Raw genomic sequence first — 21,055 nt, 5'->3', positions numbered from 1 at the left:
GCATGGTTCCCACTCCACCCTGAAAACCTTTGGTACTCAGTTACTGCTGTGAGTCTTAGCCTTTCAGTTATTTTTCTTCATTTTATCTTTCGGTGTTTCCTGCTTTTCCTCAGTGTCTAATTGTAGCTTTTTTTTTTTTTTTTTTGAAAGCTCAGTTCTTAGCATTCTGCTCATCCCTATAAGAAGACATGTCTGTAGGGAGGATTTGAAGCCTCTGTGTTTCTAGACTTTGTTTCTTAGTGTGTATTAGCTAGATTTTTATGTAACACGTTACTCAAAAAATAGTAGCCATGATGGATGAAGGTTACCACGCACTGGTTTCTGGCAGCCTGGCTGTGTGCTGGGGGAGGGGGCCGCTTCCAGGCCACTTGCTGGTTCCCTGAGGACTGCTGGGGTGGACTCAGCTCCTCACCATGCGGGCCTCTCTGACATGGCAGCTTGCTTTCTGCGAGCTCGCATGCAGGCCGCAGAGGCAGTAGAGGGCTCCAGCAAGATGGAGGCTCCAGTCTTTTGTAACTCAGTCATAGAAGTGCACTCTGCCACCTGGGCCATGTTCCTTTGGGTAGAACATATCAGTCACCCAGGCTTTTTCCATTCTTGGTGCCTCCTGTCCCCCATCAAGTGGGCCACTTGGCGCTGCCCTGTGCCCCTGCCATGGTGCTGTGCTTCACCACGGGCCCAAAAGCAATGGAGCCAACATCCAGGGACTGAAATCGCTGAAATCTCTTCACTTACCTGGCTGAATCAGGCAGTTGGAGAGCAAGTTAGAGCCACCTGCACAGGAGATTTTTCTGATAACAGAAGTCCCACCTTGGGCCAGGGATTTAGCCTTGAAAACCCAAGGTCCTGAGTTCCATGCCTGGTACCAAAAAACAAAAACAAAAACAAAAAAAACCCCACCTTGAAGAACTCGAGCTTTGACTGTCTGTCAGGCTGCTGACAGTCTGCCGAGTTTATATGGAACAATGTGAAGTTTTACACAGTCAGCCATATTCCCTCCACCATTATTATCTTAACTGGAATGGGCATAAGACTCTCTCCTCTTACCAGGAGAAGTCATTCCTCAACTAAAAAGAAGGGAAGAAGAAATCTAAATCTGTCTTGTAACAGCTGTCAAGCCCATGGATATTTTTAGTTACTTTTGAACACACCCCACTTTTCTCATTTTATTACCTTATATATATGGTCAGACAAGTAATGGTATGAATGAATGTTACGTTTTGAGGGCAGGTCACAAACATGCACCTGACTCAGTGGCAGTAGGAAATGTATTTAGAAGCTGGGTTGTGGCGGCACACACCTGCAATTCCAGCACTTGGGAGGCTGAGGCTGGAGGATTGCTTCAAGTTCAAGGCCAGCCTCGGCTGCATAGGGAGTTCAAGCCCAGCCAGAACTGCACCTGGGCCATGAACTGAGACTGTTCAAGAAGGCCAGCCTGAACTGAGCCTGTTCGAAAAAAACAAAACCAAAAAAAAAAAAATGTGTTTAGATGACATCAGGTCTTTCTCTACATTGAGTAATCTGCAGGCTTGTAAATGAACAAAGCTTCATCATAGGCAGCAAGAGACTTTGGAACAGAGAGAGCTCTGCACCAAGAAGGATCCTTGCCGGGTCCACAGGCTCACCACCTTCTGTGAGGCCAGTAATATTTTTTCCATACTGAGGTTGAACCCAGAACATCTCCAGGTCTTTTTAACATTTAACTCTTGAGATTTAGTCTGGATAAGTTGCTGACTTGCTTAGGCTGGGGTCAGACTTTCAGTTCTCCTGTCTCAGCCTCCCAGAGTGCTGGGACTGCCAGTACAACACAGTACTGGAATCCACTTCTTGTTTGTTTTGTTTTGCTGAGGACTGTTCAACTGGAATCCACTTCTTGTTTGTTTCGTTTTGCTGAGGACTGTTCAAGAGCGGAGAATCTCAGGAGCAGAATCCATGCATGCCCGCCTGGTGGTTCCTGAGGGTTCAAGGATTCCCTGGGCAGAAAGGAATGCATTCTTGGTGCCTGTGACTTTTTCTTTGCAGAGGTTTAAGGAGCAGCCCTCACAGTCATCGCTCCTGTTGCGTTTCACCTTTAGATCCCGGATCAACAAGCTCAATTCCTTTGCAAGTGGAAGACCAGCTGAGCTTTCATTTGGTTTATTAAGTTTCTCCTCCTTACTGACGGTCTGGGTTTAACCTGGGCTCTCCTTTCTGCCTGAATCTAGTAGTAACTCTTGTCTGTGAAGAGGAATCTGATGAATCTTTATTAAGTTCCTTCCTCAGGAGCTTGAGATCCAGGAGTGGAAGTCATTTCTTCTCCCTATTATCTGCCCTTTTCCTCCTCAGTTTCTTTTCTGCTGGTTCCTTACCAGACTCCTTCCCAGCAGTGCTTAAAGACTTCTGACATGTCAGGCGAGGTGGAAGATCTGGAGTCCAATAATAAACTTTTAACATTCTTTTTTTTTTTTTTTTTACTTTTAACATTCTTATGTGTTTTTACTTTTTCTTTCTTCTCTCTTTTTTTTCTTTTTTGAGACAGTCTCGCTATGTAGTTTAAGCTGACCTTGAACTCACTGTGTAGTGCAGGCTGGCCTCGAACTCATGGCAGTCCTCCTGCCTCAGCCTCCCAAGTGCTTGGCACCACCACACCCAGCTTTAGTGAAATTTTTCATGGCTTCATTTCATAGTGCTCAAGTGTGAACTGGATAGGTGACAGCAGGACACTGTAAGGAGGGCACAGTTCAATGGTGATTCTGCGCCTGCCCTTGCTGCCCACAGTCCAATGGAATCCCACATGTCTGGTGTTACACACACTGGTGCAACTTGGAGAGTAAAACACAGTGACTACAGATAATAGTATTCCACCCTGCTTACCCAAAGAGTAAGATTAAATAAAAAAACTTCTGATGAGCATTCTCAGAACTCACTGAGAATTGCAGCCACTTCCAGCCAGCCAGACAGTGAAGCATTAGTTTCACAAGAATAAGGCCAAACATGTTCCTGTCCTTGAACTCGGCTGTTTCTTCAGCAAGTGCTCACAGAGCACCTGCTCTGTGCTGAGTGTTGAGGTGCCGCGGTGCCCGGTGACGGGGTCTTCTCTGCCCTTGGGGCCTTGCTGTCTTGAGTGAAGGCAGCACCGAATTGTGGCCCTTTGAGGGTGTCTGTTCCCAGATGTGCAAGACCTCACACAGCTGCCAGGGTAACCTCAAGAGTCTTTGGTTGAGTCTGGTTCTCTGGCAGAAGCCATCATAGAGGCCAGGGAGAAGATCCACATCTGGAAAACCAGTGTCTCTGAGGAAGATGTTCTTCTATCAGTGTGACCGTTTTACTTACTTAAAAATTATTTCCTGAGTGTCTCTGTTCCTTGTTCCCATTTACACTTTCCTGTTGAAACCCATCTTCTCCTCTGTTCTGAGGTCTAGCTTTTTTGTTTCCTTTTTGTATTTTTCTAGACCAGTCTGCCCATTGCACTCCTTTTAAAAGAACATTTCCCTTCCTGCTGTGTTCTCTGGGCTGGTCCAGGAGCTTGCGGGTCCCTGGACCTGCCCAGGTTTCCTCCTCTCTGCCTGTCCCCAGCTCTTTCTGTAGATGGGGCTGGGGGTGTTCAGAGTTTGTGCCTTCCTTGGAGTCTCTGCGGGTACTGCTCCTGGGAGCCCCACGAGGAAAGTGCCCCATCTTGGTCACCTTGGTGTTCTCAGTTTTGTGCACTGGGACATGGGGAGTGTCACATCTGAAATTCCACTGCCTACTGTGACTGAGATTTTAATCTGTTCGTGTACTGTCTCATCTGTACAGTACAGTGTAAATTTACCAACAGGTATGAAAATCTTACAGCCCATTGTGGTGGTTCTTGCCTGTAATCCCAGCACTCTGGGAGGCTAAAGCAGGAAGGTTGCAAGTTTGAGCTCAGCCTGGGCAGCTTAGCAACTTAGCAAGACCTCATCTCAAAATAAATAAAAAAGGGCTGTGGATATAGATCAATGTGAAGGCCCTGGGTTAATTCCGGTACTGCCAAAAACAAAACAAAAACCCTCCGAGGTTTGTTGGAAGGTATGGTGTGCTTCTTTTGGATTTATTGCTTGCCGGCTGCTGTGAGGACAGTGCTCTCAGCCAGCCTCAGCCTCTTTACTACTCCCCTTTTCTCTGCTGTCAGCTCACCTGGGATTCCTGGTCCATTGCCCATTGCCACACCCCTGCCCAGCAGTTCAAATCTTTTACCTACTTTAGAGTCTGGGTGAGGTTTCCTTCCCAAAGAGCCCCCACCCGGACTCTCCATGGATCTCACCCTACTCAGAAAACAGTGTCTGCCTTTTATTCCCAAACCCTCTTCTCCAGGAGGGTGGGTAGGTGGGGCAGCCATGGAGTGCTATCCTCCTTTTTGTGAATCGAGCACATGAGCGAGCACACGTTGATACTTGGTGAACTGCCCGCACGCCCTCTGCCCTGCGCCTCACCTCCACCCACCACCTTCCCTCCCAGTTCTAAAACCAAGGATGTTTTTAAAGTCTGTAAGAGTTTTTGTCTCCTTGTGAACAACTCCTTTCTGTGATTACTAGGCTGTTTCTAGGCCCTAATTTTCCTGATAAAAATAACCTAGACTGTCCTGGCCTTCAACTGTTTTTAGCCCCAAGGACTAGAAGGAGTATGGCTTGAAGGTGAAGTGAAATCCCGTATCCCTCCCCATGCCTGAGGCCAGCAGTGGGTTACAGATTGTCCCGAGTCCCAAGGGAAGAAGTCTGCTTGTTTTACCTCTCACCCGCCTCAACCAGAGAAGCCCCAGGACATACATGCATATCACTTGAACAAGCAGCAGAGAGAGTTGATGTTGAAAATAAACTCTTATTTATCTGCCCTCCTCAGTGACCTGGACGAGAAAGGCTTGTAGCTAGCAAGCAGGCACAAGGTTAACATCAGTCCCGCATGACTGATGTGTAAAGCAAAACTTTAAAAAGGAAAAATTTAAACTTTTAAAGTTACTTTGGTCTACTATTATTTATTCAGAATTCCAGGTATGTTACAGGAAGTTTTTCAGTTATGTTTCTTAAAGAGGGTGTAGTTTAGACAAGATGAGAAATGCTTCTTTCATGATCAGTAAACCTTCTGGCTTGAACCACATTTCTAGATTCAGACATTGAATCAGCTTGGTGAATAAGCGGCATCACTGTGTGAAAGGAAGGTAGCAGCAGAGTACAGACCACAGGAGCCTGCCCAAGTAAAGGTCATTTCACCTTGACCTTGCATGCGTTTAGACATTTTCATCCTTTAAAAAAATTTTTCTCTCCAGTTTTGCTTAATTCTACTTAATTCGGACACTTGAAATATGTGTTCATTCTCTTGAGTTCAGAGTTGCTAAGGAATTTAGCCTAAGAGTGAATCATTACCACAGATAATTTATGTGCATTTATTGCTTGTTTGGGATAGTTACAACCCAGAGTGTTTTCAAATAAAATTTCTTAAATAAAGATATTTCAGCTAGAAATCAAGTGTGATGATAAATAACCCCCCTCCCCGACAGCTTACAAGTATTTCCAGAGCAGTGATACAAGCCAGTGTTGCACAGCTTCGTTTGCCTGCGTGCCAACTCCTTAGGGACAGTGGAACCTGTCACCTCTCACCCCAACATGCGCACACGCGCACAGTTTAAAGCCTGTCCACGGACCCCACCTTACAAACCCCCATTGGAAGACAGCTCCATTTCAAGCCAGAACAAAACCACTGTTCCAGAGTTTCAGGTCAGGCTGCGGTAGAGTGGGGCTTCTGTTGTATTTCATTGTTCTTCTGGCCCCATGACTGCAGAACTGTTCCTAAGGTTTCCCCAAGAGTGTGGTCAGTGAAGTTACAGAGAGAGGGCTACCAGTTAGTCCTGTGACAAGGGCTGTGCATGTGAAGACTTCTGAAAGATGTTTGCCTTTTGGGATCTTGTTACAGAACAAAAGTTAACTAGTGCGTACCAGGACAGCAGCCATGGCTAAGCCTGGATCTCTGCCTGGAGGGTGGGTACACCTTCCAGACAGTGTTCAGACACAGTGCTCAGCTCTTCCTTGCTGTAGACTCAGATGCGCAGTTGTCCTGTGGAAGGCTGAGCGCCTTTATCACTAAGGACAAACCCCGGACTGTGAGTCTTCCCTTCCTCTGTCCTGTCCCCCACTCCTGGGGCACATATTCAGGTGTGGTTGGCTTTTGTTTTAGTTTGTATTTAAAAGTGGCATTTCAGTAAGATTAGCCTGAAGTTTTAAAAATAGAAGCTTCAGTCATAATTCTGCACCAGGGCCCTTTTCAGGCTGTTAGGACTTGGCCTTGGGTTTCCTTAATGCCAGTGTTTGCTGTTGTTTAAGGTGTTGGCTAACACTGCATCATGAGTTAACGTTTAAGATTCAGTTTTAGATCAAGAATGTGACTTGCTTACACTAGGGTATCAGACCCTTATTTTCAGTTAAAGCCAGTCTATTGTGTAGGGAGGCACCTATGGCCAGCTGGGAAAGGCATCTTGAGCCATTTCTGATAATAGTACGTAGCAAGTAGTAAAGTAACTCGACCAGGGAAGGTTCTCTGTTGCCAGGCCTCCCCTTAACAGAGGAAGGCAAGAGGCAATAAATATTTTATTTATAATCATGAATTTACTTATTTAAACTACATTTAAAAATTGAACCCCCTTAGATATTAATGAATTTAAAAGCTAGTCGTGCATACAAATAAGCTATAATGAGTGGATCAGATCTCATAAATGATGGCACCACCTCTGCCTCACAAGCGCAAGGTCCTGAGTTTGATCCCAGATACCAAAAAAAAAATCTCATAAATGAATTTATAGTTCTTACTCATGTAAGCATAGATTTCATTGTTTTATTATTTGTTAGTACTACTTAGTATTTCTTTTTTTAAGCCATGTAGTCTATAACTTAATAGGAAACTTTAAAAACAAATCCTGAAAGTTGTTCCTTCTCTAACGTAAGAGAGGGTAATTAGGAGTTTGCCTATTTTTCAGTCATGCTTTATGGCTTTTTTACCCTTAATTGTGTCTCAGGTGGCTGTTGTCAGCTTCATAGAATTTGGTGTCTGTTGTTGAATTTGACTTACATGTATTTTGGTTATAGAAATATACTATTTAGGTGCTTGCTTCGGCAGCACATACACTAAAATTGGAGTGATACAGAGATTAGCTTGGACTCTGTGCAAGGATGACATGCAAATTCGTTTAAAAAAAAAAAGAAACACTATTTAGGTATATATAGAAGAGTTACTGCTTTGAGTTACAGGATACTTTGAATAATACAGCTTAAATATTTTGTAATTATAGCATTTGGTATCTTTTGAGTTTGGAAACTGTAAATATATTTCAGCTGTAAAAATCTTGCATATTATGGGAAAGAGCTTGCTCCCTTGTGAATATGTTTTTAATTTAAAACTACTACAATGCTCTAAAATACATGAAGCAAAACTGGAAAGGAGCAGATGAAATATCTAGGAGTCAGTCTAACAAAGGAAGCAAAAGACCTCTACAATGAAAACTATAGCACTCTGAAAAAGGAGATCAAGGAGGATATAAGAAAATGGAAAGACATCCCTTGTTCCTGGATAGGAAGAACCAATATAGTGAAAATGGCCATACTTCCAGAACTATTACATAGGTTTAATGCAATGCCGATTGAAATTCCAACAATATAATTCACAGAACTAGAGAAAACAATCCAAAAATTCATTTGGAACCAGAAGAGACCTAGAATAGCAAAAGAAATTTTAGGCAACAGAGATATGGCTGGGTGTATTACAATCCCCAACTTGAAACTATACTACAAAGCTACTGTGATTAAAAACAGCATGGTATTGGCAAAGAAACAGACCCAAGGATCAGTGGAATAGATTAGAAGATGCAGAAACAACTACAGATATGGTCAGCCACCTCATCTTTGACAAAGGAGCCAACCACCCTCATTGGAGGAAAGATAGCCTTTTTAATAAATGGTGTTGGAAAAACTGGATTTCAACCTGCCAGAGATTAAAACTAGATCCATAACTATCACCATGCACTAAACTAAGATTGAAGTGGATTAAAGATCTAAATATTAAGACAGAAACACTAAATTTGCTGCAAGGTAAGTTAGGTAGAACTCTTGAAGACAGTGGCATAGGAAATGACTTTATGAACAAAACCACAGTGGCACGGGAACTGGCACAAAGAATCAACAATTGGGATCTCATCTTATTAAAAAGCTTCTGCACTGCAAGAGAAACCACCAACAGAGCTAAGAGACAACCTACAATGTGGGAAAACATTTTCAGCAACTGTACCTTAGACAAAGGACTACTATGGAGAATATATAAAGAACTGAAAAAAATCAGACCCCCCCCAAATTCAAAGACCCAATTCAAAAATGGGCATCTGAAATGAACAGACATTTCTCAGACAAAGAAGTAAAAACAGCAAATAAATACATGAAAAAATGTTCAGCATCACTGGTTATTCGAGAGATGCAGATGAAAACAACACTGAGATTTCACCTCACCCCAGAAAGAATGGCTGTTATAAAGAAATCATCCAATAACAGATGCTGGCGGGGTATGGGGAGAAAGGAACCCTTCTCCATTGTTGGTGGGAGTGCAGACTGGTGCAACCACTGTGGAAATCAGTATGGAGATACCTCAAAGAACTAGGGCTAGAGGTCCCATTTGACCCAGCCATTCCCCTACTGGGTATCTTCCCCAAAGAATTAAAAGAATCATACCACAGTGATCTATGTGCACCTATGTTTATAGTGGCACAGTCTGTAATAGCTAGAGTTTGGAAACAACCCTAGTGCCCGTCAACTGGAAACTAGATAAAGAAGATGTGTTTTTTTTTATAACATGGATTACTACTCAGCTATAAAGAATGAAAAACTAGAGTCATTTATAGCTAACTGGATGCATATTGAGGCCATCCTCTTAAGTGAAATAAATAGGACACACGTGTAAATACCGAATAGTTTCTCTAGTGTGGGAAACTGAAAGTGTAATTAAGGATACACACGGATGAAATGGCCTAATAACGTTTCTCAGATTGTGTTTCCATTGCGTGTCATATGACTGTGTTGAAATTTAAATTAGGGAGAAGTTTGGCTTATGTGGAGTCTGCTAGCTAACTGCAGTTTTTTTCCGGACCACTATTTGTTCAGGGCTGGTTTGGGGGATCTTTCTGAAACAAATCACATCCTCTGGGGTCTTGTTGGTGCTTGAGATTTTTTTTTTTCTTAAGTTATATGGAAAAGTGTTTAAGTGCTTTTCAGTTTTGTTTTGGTTGAGTTCTACTGTATTTGAATATTATTGGGTTTTTTTCCCTTGCATTGTTCTTCTTTGAATGGTTTTAATTTTTGTATGTGTGTGTGTTTGATAATAAAGTTATTTTTTAAAAAAAAACTGGAAAGGAGCAGAAGGCAAATTAATGGTTAATTTGGAGATTTCAATGTTTCTTTCTCAATAATTGTTAGAACAAGTGGAAAATCAGCAAGGATGTAAAAGATTCAGACTCTGCCAGCCAGCCCAGCCTGACTGATAGATGTTGTGGGAATCCTGCACAGGATACATTCCTTTAAACACACCAGAGCATATTGCATGCTAGGTCAGGAAACAAGTCTCAGTAAACTTAATGGAATTGAAATCATACAGAGTATGTTCTTCAGCCACAGTGGAATTAAATTAGAAATCAAAACTAGAAGCCAGGCATAGTGGTGCACGCCTGTAATCTCAGCACTCTGAGAGGATGAGGCAGGAGGATCACAAATTCGAGCCCAGCCTGGACAAGTTAGTGACTTAGTGAAACCCTGTCTCAAAAAAAGGGCTGGAGGGCTTAGCTCAGTGGTTTTGTCCCCTGCTGCACAAGCGCAGGGACCTGAGTTCGATCCCCGGTATCAAAAAAAAAAAAAAAAGGGCTGGGGATGTGTGTAGCTTAGTATAAAGGCCCTGGGTTCAATCTTCAGTACCTCTAAAAATGGGGGGAGGAAGTGATGAGGATGCAGCTCAGTGGTAGAGTAGTTGCCTAATATGTGCGAGGTCCTGGGTTCCACCCCTAGTACACCAAAATAGCAGCAAAAACCACCAAAAAAGAATAAATAAATCTTGAAAATCCCATAAATTAAACAACATACTCCCAAATAATTTACGGGTTAAAAATAAATAGGTACAGATTGATGGAATAGGATTAAAAATTCTACAGTAAACCTACACTCAAAAGATAGTTGATTTCTCCCCTACACACATTCTGTGTAAGCAGCACACTCTACCACTGAGCCATACCCTTAGCCCTGATTTGTTTGTTAGTTAGTTGGTTGGTTTGTGACAGGGTTTCACTGTACAGTTTAGGCTGGCATTGAACTCACTATGTAGCCCAGACTGGCCTCGAACTCGCAGTGATCCTCCTGCCTCAGCACCTACCCCCCATGCTGAGATTACAGGTGTTTGCCGCCCTGCCCAGTAGCCCTGATTTTTTAAAAAATGAAGATACCGAGATAGTTTAGATTTTGGCAAGAAAGGCCCCTCCCCCCAATAATGGTGTGTTGGGATGCTTGCACGTTTATATGGGAAAAACAAGCCTTGGCTTTGACATCACACATTACACAAAAATTGACTCAGAATGGATCATTGATCTAAAAGTAAGACCTAAATCCACACAATTTAAAGGGAAAACACAAGAGAAAATCCTTGTGATCTCAAGATAGGTGATTTCCTGGAACACAAAAGTTGAACTGTAAGAAAAGAAAAGTGATAAATTGAACTTTGTCAGCATTAACATCATTTGTTTATTGAAAGACGCTGTTAAGATGAAAATACAGATTTTTTTTTTTTGGTTTACGTTTATAAAGTCTTTATCTGACAAATGACTTGTATTTGGAATATAAAAATAATTTTTATTTCTGAAACAACCCAACAGAAGAGTAGACAAAAGACTGGGATAGATATTTCAAAAGAGAAGATATACAAATGGCTACTATATAAAAAGATTCACAACACCATTGATTATTGTGGTGATGAAAACTAAAACCACAAGGTACACATATACTAGAATGGCTAAGATTAAGAGCATTGATAGTACCAAGTTTTATCAGGACATGGGGCAACTGGAATCCTCATAAATTGGTATGCATTCATTGCTTGGGGGAGTGCAAAATGATACAGCCACTGTGGAAAACACACTGCCTCTTTCGCAGAAAGTTAAAAAGGAACTTATATGACCCAGGAATTCCCCTGGTTGGTATTTATCTACCAAGACAAAAGAAGGCTTGTCCGTCGAAAGACTTGAGCATTTTTATTCATTATTGCCCAAAATAGGAAACACCCCAAGTGTCCACCATCTGGTGACTAGATAGCAGAGTGTGAGGTGCTGTTCTGTGTAAAATGACGCGATCTTGTCTCCTGTGCAGTAGGGTGGAGTCTGAGAAACATCAGCTAGTGAAAGATGGCACTGTGGATTATTTACCTAGCTCCTCCTGGTTAAAGTTTAGGTTATTTTTCTGATAAATAATTGTATATTAGATGTTTTTTAGTTTTTTGAGACAGGGTCTTACTGTGTAGCCCAGGCTGGCCTTGAACTTATGGCAGTCCTTCTGCCTCAGCATCCTGAGTGCTGGGATTATCGGCATGCACTACACCTGGCTGAGATGTTCTTGAAGTCACATTTCTTGTGCCTGTTTAGAAGGTTTTTGTAAGAAAAATTTATTTATTTATTCATTCATTCATTTATTTATTTAATTTTGTGCGACAAGGTCTTACTATGTAGTTCACCCTGACCTTGAACTCACTAAATAGCCCAGGCTGGCCTCAAACTCATGGTAGTCCTCCTGCCTTGACCTCTGGAGTGCTGGGATTACAGGCGTGCACCATCACACCCGGCTCCAAGAAAAATTTTTAGAAGTAGCATTGACAGGTTAATGAACATTTTTGTATGAATATATTGCCATTGTTGATTGGGTGCTTCCTATGTACCAAACACTATTTTCCTCATTTTACAGTTAAAGAAACTGAGGCCCAGAGAGACTTAAAAATTTGTCTCAAATCATGCAGCCAATAAATTACACAATCCAGAACAGTCTGAATCTAGAATATGACCTTTTAGTGACATCATGCAAAGCATGTTTCTATTTATGCATGTTTTGAGGGGTGTATTTATTTTCAGGTCACCTATTTGATCTTGCTCTGTGCATTACAGAAATTTCTTCACTTTAAAAAGTTGAGATAAGGCAAATATTTATCAAATGAGTCCTTATTGAAATAATTTTTGAAATGCACCATCAAAATTTCTAACTTCAGCAAAGACAAACTCACACTCAGACATTTTGCTCAAAGGGACATTGTTTTGATAGCATAAATATTAGAGTAGTTTCATTTTTCATGTATCAGTATTGGCCAGTAGTAAAATTCCCGTTGACCTTAAAACACTTAAGTTTTCCCCAGGTTTGTATCAAAGTCATGATCTTGTTAAGGCCTGTTGCAGATCTCCTGAATCAGAGTCAGAATCCAGGGTGAAGGCTGACAGATCCTAATTCACATTTGAATCTAAGAAAACTGGGATTGGTTATACTCCCAGTTGATGAGGGACATACAAATGTACTTCTAGGATCTCAGATACCCAGAGCACATTTCCACCTCTTCTAGAAGGCTTTCACAAACAGCAAGTTTGCAAAAAACCACAAAAACAGGTCTTTTAAACCCCAAACAATTGGCTTACATTTTCTTGATTGTATGAATCTCATAAATATTTTCTTAACTTTTCTAAAGTAGGTAATATGCTGCCTTATCTCAGGCTGCTCAGGGCAGCTCGAGCAGGTTCCACCAACCCTTGCTTTTAGACTCTGGCTTCCAGAACTGCAAGACAAATAAATTTCTGTTACTGTAAGTCATCAAGTTTGTGGCAGTTTGTTACAGGAGCCTTAGAAACAAATACAGTATTCACTTCCTTTTTTTGATAGGCCACGGTTTTGGGGGAGTATAAAGAAATGGGATATGTGGATTTTGGAATGTGGGGAATACTCTGTAGCAAGGCATGGCAGTCCTGCAGGAGGGCATGAGTTAAGAGACAGTGATTGGCATCCAAGCAGAAGATAAGGAGGCACTGAGGATGGAGAGATGCACACAGATTGGCAGCATGGGGCTGGGATGTGGCTCTGGTAGAGTGCTTGCCTAGCATGCCTGAGGCCAGTTTCCATCTCCAGTACTTCCCCCCACCTGAAAAGCAAAACAAACCAAAACATAATAAAAACACAGATGGCCACATAGCAAGCATTTTTGAGATGTGATTGATGGTGTAAATCAAAGAACGGAGAGGGGTGAGCCAGGGATGGTTTCTGAGTTTCTCTAGGGAAACTGGCTGAACAATATGCCATTCAGTGAAAGAAAGAAGAACCATGTGGGTGAGGGAAAATGCAGATAAGCTGTTTGAACTGTTGGGTTTGCTGCACCTGTGCAGATCCATATTGTTAGTTTTGTAGGTCTGAGGCTCTGGAGAACAGCCTGGACCACAGTGGTCAGCCAGAGATTGAAATGCTGTCCCCTGGGACTGAGCAGGTTATGTGGAGCAAGAACAGTGCTGGTGGCAAAAACTGACAGGAGGAATGAAGCCCAATCCACCTGTGGAAGAATGGGCAGGGGAAATTCAAGGGGAAAGAGGAGGAAGGTAACGAGAGGACAGTGGTAGTTCAGAGACAAAGAAGAGCAGAGCTTCGAAATGAATAATACCGGACAACTTAGAGAGGCTTTGTTAGGATCGGACCTAAAGAACATTTATCACTCTTATTTAAAAAGGAGGGGAGGCTGGGGATTTAGCTCAGTGGTTCCGGTGCCAGCCTTGCAAGTGCAAGGTCCTGAGTTCGATCCCCGGAACCAAAAAAAAAAAAAGGAGGGGGAGCAGTTTTGGACTTTGGGATAACCTCATTGGTGTTGTGAGAGCAGATGTTTGAAGGCAGCGATCTGAGTGTAAGTGGAGGTGGTAGACAGGGACTATACACCAGCGCTTTTGGTCTCTGAACTCATGAGTCAGTTGGAGAATCTTGTTCAAAAGGAGATTCTGAAGCAGTAGACTGGGTCATTCTCCAGATTGTGCATTTCAAGCAGCCTCCTAATCAGTGGGGATGCTGCAACACTGAGGATGACCTAGACCCACCTTTATCCAAGTCGTATACCTAGGCACCCCAGAGCACTGTAGCAAGCTCGCAAGGACGCTGTAGAATATTTTTAAGTTTCAAGGGCAACATACCAACATCTGTTGGAGGCCACAACATTAGATCCTTATGTTCCTTCTGGTGATGTCATCTCTCTGTGAAGCTGAATTCTTAGTACTTGGTCTGATAGAAAGTCTTTCCCTCCTGAAAATCAGTGTGGAACAGGAATTGAGGCTGTTGGTGTCCCATCTCGATTCCAAGGTTTTGAAAGTTGAGCAGTGCCCAGGAGGCACTAAATTGTTATGGTTTTAAAACTAAGTGATTAGGCCTTTTTTAATTAACAAAAGTAACTATTAGGTACTTCTGGCTTGAGAGTGCCATGGAAAAACTACAGTCACTTAAGGTTCTATGAGCCAGGGAAATTTGGAACCATTGACCTAACACTCTTTCTCATAGAAACCTGTCTGTGGAGGTAAGCAGAATGGGAAAGATTAGGGGTAGCTGAAAGCAGAAAAGAGGAGGATTGATTTTAGAATAGACAATGCGGAATATATTGTGGAAGGGGGCCACCCATGGAGAAGCTGATGCTGAAGACAGGGGAAATACAGGAACTGACTTAGGAGTATGGTCTGGGAAGAGATGAGACTGGATGTGATTGAGAACCTGCTGCTCTAAATACTGCCCTCAGACCAGCTGCAAACCTTGAGCTGGCTCCAGACTTACTGAATCTGAATATTTGTAACAGTGTTGCCAGGTGATTTGTATGCATATTAAAATTCCAGTGACCCTTGGCAGAAAGAACAGCTCTTTTTATCTGCTGCAGCACTATACTGTACTCCAGCCATTCCTCTGAGAGAATCAGATGATGAAAGTTGTAGGTTTAGCCACAGTAAGAAACCTAGGGGTAAGAAGATGAGGAAGTGTCACCTGGTTGTCTTCAGTATCTCAGGTGGATAGAAAACATCTCCATCTAGTGAATTAGAAAGTTGAGTCAGCCAGACATGGTAGTGGACTGCTTCAAAATGAAAAAGCTGGGGATGTAGCTCAGTGAAAAGGCCCTGTGTTAAACCCCAGTACTGGGGGAAAATAGGTAAGTTGGGGCTAAAATACTGGCTGGGTGAGGTGAGTCATAGAGGTTTGAAATAGCCATTTTGAGGAATATCAACAAATCTGATGAGGAACATGGAAATTGCCAGGAAGTTCTGAAGATCACATTGAAGTCAGGAACAACTTATAGTTTTGTCAGTCTGCAGGGTTATAACTTTTTCCAGCGATGCTAAGTAACTTGGCTGGGGGAGATGCAAAGATTGGATTCAACTAAAATTGTGAGTTTGCAGGGTGAGGTTGAGGAATAAAGAAGTTAGCCATCGTCTGTCCTGGATGGGAAACAGCCACAGGTGGGCAGATGAGGAGGATGATGGGCGCCCCCTTGAGGGCTCATGAAAGGTGGGAGGCACCCTGCCCTTGCTTTTGTCTGCCAGGGATAGGAAAATTTCTTTCCTGTCCAGCTGTACATAGTGAACAGGACCCTGTGATTAGATAACGGATGAAGTTTCAGTCTGGGGTGACTCTTAGGATTCTGGAGTGAGAGACTGCAGGGGGCATGTGTTCTGTATTACTGGGGAATAGGCCTCCACTGGATGCTCTTTGAAAGGAGCTCTGGTATATTCTGAGTCACTGATTTAGGACTATGGTTATGGTTATGGTTGGGAGTTCTTCTGAGTCACCAGGTACCAGATCTTCTCACATAGAAATGGCCAAAACAGAACAAAAGGTCCTTCAGATGGGTGTGTGCAAACCATAGACATTCACCAGTAAAGTGAATCCCTTGGCTCCAGCTGTTAGAAGTTTGGTCCACCAACAGACTCAGAATCAAAATCAGAAGCTTTTCCTTTCTATACTGGCTACAGTCTGGTGTGCCCTGCTCAGGTGACAGCAGTTCAGCCACCCTGGTTTCAGCATCGCATCCTGGGAACACACAAGAAAGGGAGTGTCTCTTACTAGGGCTTCCACAGAAATTCTGAATTGAGCCCATTGCTCTGATGGGCTTGGCCATATGCTCTTTTTCTTTCTTTTTTTTTCTTTTCTTCTTTCTTTTTCTTGATTTTTGGGGGTACAGGGGATTGAACCCAGGACTTCACACTGACCTACATCCCTAGTCCCCCCACTTTTTTTTTTTTTTTTTTTTGGTGTTTTGAGGCAGTGTCACCCTTTGTAGTTCAGGCTGGCCCTGAACTCACTGTGTAGCCCAGGCTGGTCTTGAACTCCTGGCAATCCTCCCACCTCAGCCTCCCGAGTGCTGGGATTATGGGCGTGTGCCACCACACCTTGTCCCCCACTATTTAAAAACATTTTTAAAAGTTTGCCCAGGCTGACCTTGAACTTGTAATCCACCTGCTTCAGCCTCTCAGAGTGCTGATATTACTGGTGAGTACCATGTCTTGCTTACATGAGGCATTTTGCTGAGCTTAGCTGTAGAGACATATAAATAGAAAAGGCCATGTAGAGAGGAGGCCTAGGACAGGGCCAGAGATCCCAGTAGGCCTGGTTTCTCAGTCTGGCTGACTGAGAGCTTTGTGGCCACTCCAAGCCTCCTGTCTTTCAGTGTAGAGAGAGAGTGGCGGTTGTTGACTGTGAAGATTCACTGAGAGCATGGAGATTACACTTGTCAAGGTGCCTGGCACCATAGCAGGCACTCTAAGACACTATGGTGAAGATGTTTGACAAGGAAGAAGGAAATTGCATTTGCACAACACCCTCCAGTCCCTTTTTTTTTTTTTTTTTTGATACTGGGTCTCACTGTGTGGCTGTCCTTGAACTCATTATGTAGCATAGGCTGGCCTAGAACATGCAGCCATCCTTCTGCTTCAGCCTCCCAAGTGCTGGGATTACAAGTGCACCACCACATCTGGCTCACCTGGCTGAGTGGTGATCTCCTAGCTTTTCTTTTCTTTTTTTTTTTTTTTTTTGGTACTGCAGATAGAACTCTGGTCCTTGGGCTTTCGAGGCAGGCGGCAGAACCACTGAGCTAAATCCCCAGCCCTATCCTAGCTTTTCAAGTGAGGAAACAATCCCAGGGACTCGGGACTTCTCCATGGTTCCTCGTGGTTGGGCACAGCTGGTGTCAGTGTCTCTGGGCACCACGCTCTGCACTCTCTTGTGCTAGGGTGTTAGCTTTGCAGGGGGCAAACCATTACCATTTTCACTATAGAGGCCTGGGGTTGGACAGAGCGTTAAATCACTTACCAGAGTGACAGCTGTCAGTAGTGCAGTCAGAGCTCGTGTGCAGAGAACCTGGCTCCTGAGCCCGTGTGGTTACTCTCTGTGTTCTTCCTTTTACTTCGCAGTCCTTTTGGTGACGGAAAAGCAGTTTTGCAAATTGGAAAACATACATACGACGTGGTGCTACACATAACCAATGTGGTTCCTGTGCCCCAGAATGCATGAATGCGTCGTCCCTTGCCCAGCCTGCTACCCCATCCCCAACTGCATTGTCCCCAACCACTGGGGCCACTCGTTTTTTTAAACATCTGACCCCAGCTTGTCAGCGTTGTTTCTCCCATGTATCCTTAGAAGTGGATGCAGGCTCCAGATGTGGTCTGAGTTTACAGAACCTGGTAAAATGGCTCAGTCTCTTCCTGTTGCAGTAGCTTTTAGCACAGCAGCTGTTTTAGTTCATGGTCCACCAGAATCCCTGGGTCTTTTTTTCTTTTCTTCCTTAAAGATGTGTGTTCTGCCACACTGCCTTACCCATGTTGGTTGTATAGCTGGCCGTGCAAAATGAGAATAATGCCTGTCTCCCAGGGATTGTAAGAATCGAGTGAAAGAATGACTAACATGGGGACTTGCGCGTAGTAGTTTCTCAATAAATGGTGGTTGTTGCTTTTGACCTTTGTATGGTGATTCTTGCCATTTAAGATTTACTTTGGTTGCATTAGAGTTCATTGTGTTGATTCTAGTTCAGGTCACAGAGGCTTTTCTTGTGATACTGGCTTGGGTGTGTGAGAGTTGTACATGCCACTACTCAGAAAAGTTAAATTGGTGAATTCCTTCATTTGTGTGATTTTTAAATCATTGAGAAAATTGTAGATTAGCGTGCTAGTACAGCTGTGGGAATAGGAACGGGCCTGGGCTGTGGTTCCCCTTTCCCGCAGCTCTGCATGGCCATCAGACCCCTGAGAACCCTCCACGCCTCCCCTCTTACTCCCTCCAGTGTGGCCCCCAGTGCCCTCCATGATCTCTGCCCTACCCTTGCCTACCTGGCTCCCTCCTACCCTGTGTCTGCCCGGCGCCCTTCTCTGCACCACACTGCCCCACCTCCGCCGCCTCCGCCTCCTCCTCACCTTCTCACAAGCTGCCATTGCTTCCGCCTAGAGCAGCCCTTTCTTCAGCTCTCAGATTTGCTTAGCTGTCTTCCCTCCCTCCCTCAGGTCCATCTGAAATCTCTATAAATGATCCCCAGCACCATGTTTCCCGTTCCTCATTACTTTTCCTAGTCCCCCTTCCAGCATACGACCCATTATATTGTGTGTGGACTTAGCTGTTCTGCCCCTTCTCCTCCTGTGGAGTAGTGTCCCCGGAGGCAGTTACCCTTCTTTCTGTTCATTCCATATCCTGGACAGTGCCAAATACCTGGTAAGTGCTTGGTCAGTATTTAGCGAGTGATGTGGATTTTTTTTTTTTTTTTTTGGTACCGGGATTGAACTTGGGACCTTGTACTTGTGAGGCAGGCGGTGGCACCACTGAGCTAAATCCCTGGCCCCTGATGTGGATATTTTTAATGTTTAAATTTTTAGTGTGAATTTTTCCTCCTCCCTCACCACAGCTGTAGACCACCCTGCACTTTCCATTTCCACTGCCCTTTACTCTGACTCCTATCTCTCGTTTCTGGGTCTATAACCTCTTCTTCCAAGTCATCCTTCATCTTCAGCAAGTAGCCTGAGTGATGTTTATGAAATTGAGATTTATTCTTTTATCACAATTCCCAGCCCTTTGTTCTTGGCCCTTTGCCAGTCAGAATGGAGTGCTTGTTTAAAAGTACAGGACCCCAGGCTTCATCCCCTGTATTCAAATCCATAATCTCAGGTGGAGGGGCTAGGGGTCATTGCTTTTGGGAAGCAGCCCAAGTGATTCTGTGCACATCCAGCCAGTTCTGGCTGCAAGGTGACCATCCTCAGCAATTCTGTGATCACCTCCAAAGCTGCTTGCCTGCTTTCCTGCTCTGCCCCCATGTCACCACCACACATCTGCCACGGTGTTCTCTTTTTGTGTCTTCTGTAGTCTCCCTTTGTGCGCCTGTTTTGTTCCCTCTAGTACTTGGAATTTTCCCTGCTCTGGCAGACTTATGATTTTCACTTGTTGTTGTCTCTATCTCAGGTCTTTCCAGGTGCCCTATTCCCATGACAGTGGGTCATGTCTTTGTATGTGGGCGCTTGGATGCCTGTCTTATGGTGTTTATTACCCTAACCTGTGTGCTTTCCTTAGCTGTGACTGAGCTTATGTGTGGTTTCTGTGTTTGGTTCTTTTCCAGAGCAACTGCTAACGTTGGAGGCTACAGGTAACGTACCATCAAATTTTAGTTTTCTTAGCTGTGAATCTGATTTTTAGTAATTCACTTCAAAAAGGAAAATTTTAAAAACAAAAGTTCACTGGTTCACCTTCATATTGAAGTGTGCTAATGCTTGAAATAAACGCCTTCAGACTCCAAAGAGGTATCACAAGCCTCTTCCTTCCTTTTATTCTCAGAGGGAAAAACACATTTATGGTGTTTCCTATCTTAAGAACATCCTTGAACATGTATATTTTCATACCAGCGAGGAAGAAAGGTAGTATTTAGTTGTTTTGCTTATGTTGAATAGGTTTTCCTCATGGGAAGTTGAAGTATTTAAAGTTGGGGTCACTTTGAGATGGCCTAGGAGCATGGCCTCAGAGTTACATGTGAGAATTGTGTTGTTTCCTTTTCAGGCTTTCTAATTTGCTGGGGTTTATTGCTGCCCATTTTTATTCTTTTACAACCAAAATCAGGATTACCACCTTTGCTCCAGCTGGCATTGGTAGTTCATTGAGTGGAAGGTTAAATGCAGGCTGAGTAGCACACGTGTCTCCTTTCCTCTCCTCCTGTCTAAATCTCCAGTGTCCTGAGCCCCTGAGCAGAAGAGAGGAAGTGCTACAAGGCCAGCATGGTGATGGCTGCCCTGTTAGTTTCATGTTGCCGGGACACTACCTCCTGGCATCTGGAAGCGGAAAGCTGGAAGGAGCCAGGGCGTGGCCTGCTTCCTCTAGACAGATTCCCTCTCCTAGCAGCACTTTGAGCTGTGAACTCAGCAGTTCACTGATGGGTACAGTGCTCTTGATCCAGTCACCTTCCAACATGAATACATGAGACTTTTGGGGGGACATTCCAGATCTAAACTGTAACACTGCCCTTGGAATCATGTTTAGATGCAGGTAGCTCAGCTATGTCAGGGTTCAGAAAACTTAATGTAGCTGAGTGTGGTGGCACACGCCTGTAATCCCAGCACTCAGGAGTCTGAGGCTGGAAGATCACCCAGCATTCAAGGCCAAGCCTGAACTGTATCCGGCCTCAAAAACCAAAAGAAAAAGAAAAAACTTAATGCAATTTAATGCATTTTATTTAATTAAACTAAAACTTTTCTTTGAAACTTTGAAAGTTTAAAACTTTCATTGCATCCTTTAAAAAAAAATCTTACTTGGAATTCTGATGTACCAGCTGCATTCCATTCTGGGGTACCCAGCTCCTCGTGACCATGCTGGGATACCCTTCCTACTGGACACACGTTGTCAACACTGCTCCTTCTTGTTCACCCAGGGCTGGGTCATGGTTAACGGCAACCTCATGACTGATTTATAGGGTCAGCCTCGTGCTTCTTCCTGCTGGTGCACCACAGTGATCTTCTGCCTTCAGTAGCTGACTTACGTCTTTGTTCTCC

At 43.6% G+C, this 21,055-nt stretch overlaps 1 protein-coding gene and 1 non-coding gene across 2 annotated transcripts in view; both read left to right on the top strand.

Annotated features, from left to right (window-relative positions):
* Egln1 (egl-9 family hypoxia inducible factor 1) overlaps positions 1-21,055 on the top strand; it is a 44,439-nt gene that overhangs the window by 9,945 nt on the left and 13,439 nt on the right. The window lies entirely within an intron of this gene.
* Positions 7,089-7,192, top strand: LOC147826285 (U6 spliceosomal RNA). The gene has a single exon (XR_015439670.1). It is a non-coding gene; the product is annotated as a U6 spliceosomal RNA (small nuclear RNA).

This window comes from Heterocephalus glaber, unplaced genomic scaffold (assembly GCF_053883595.1).
Source record: "Heterocephalus glaber isolate CG9 unplaced genomic scaffold, H.glaber_assembly_v1.0 deba00001472, whole genome shotgun sequence".
NCBI lineage: Eukaryota > Metazoa > Chordata > Mammalia > Rodentia > Bathyergidae > Heterocephalus > Heterocephalus glaber.
This window is presented reverse-complemented; position numbering and strand designations above follow the sequence as displayed.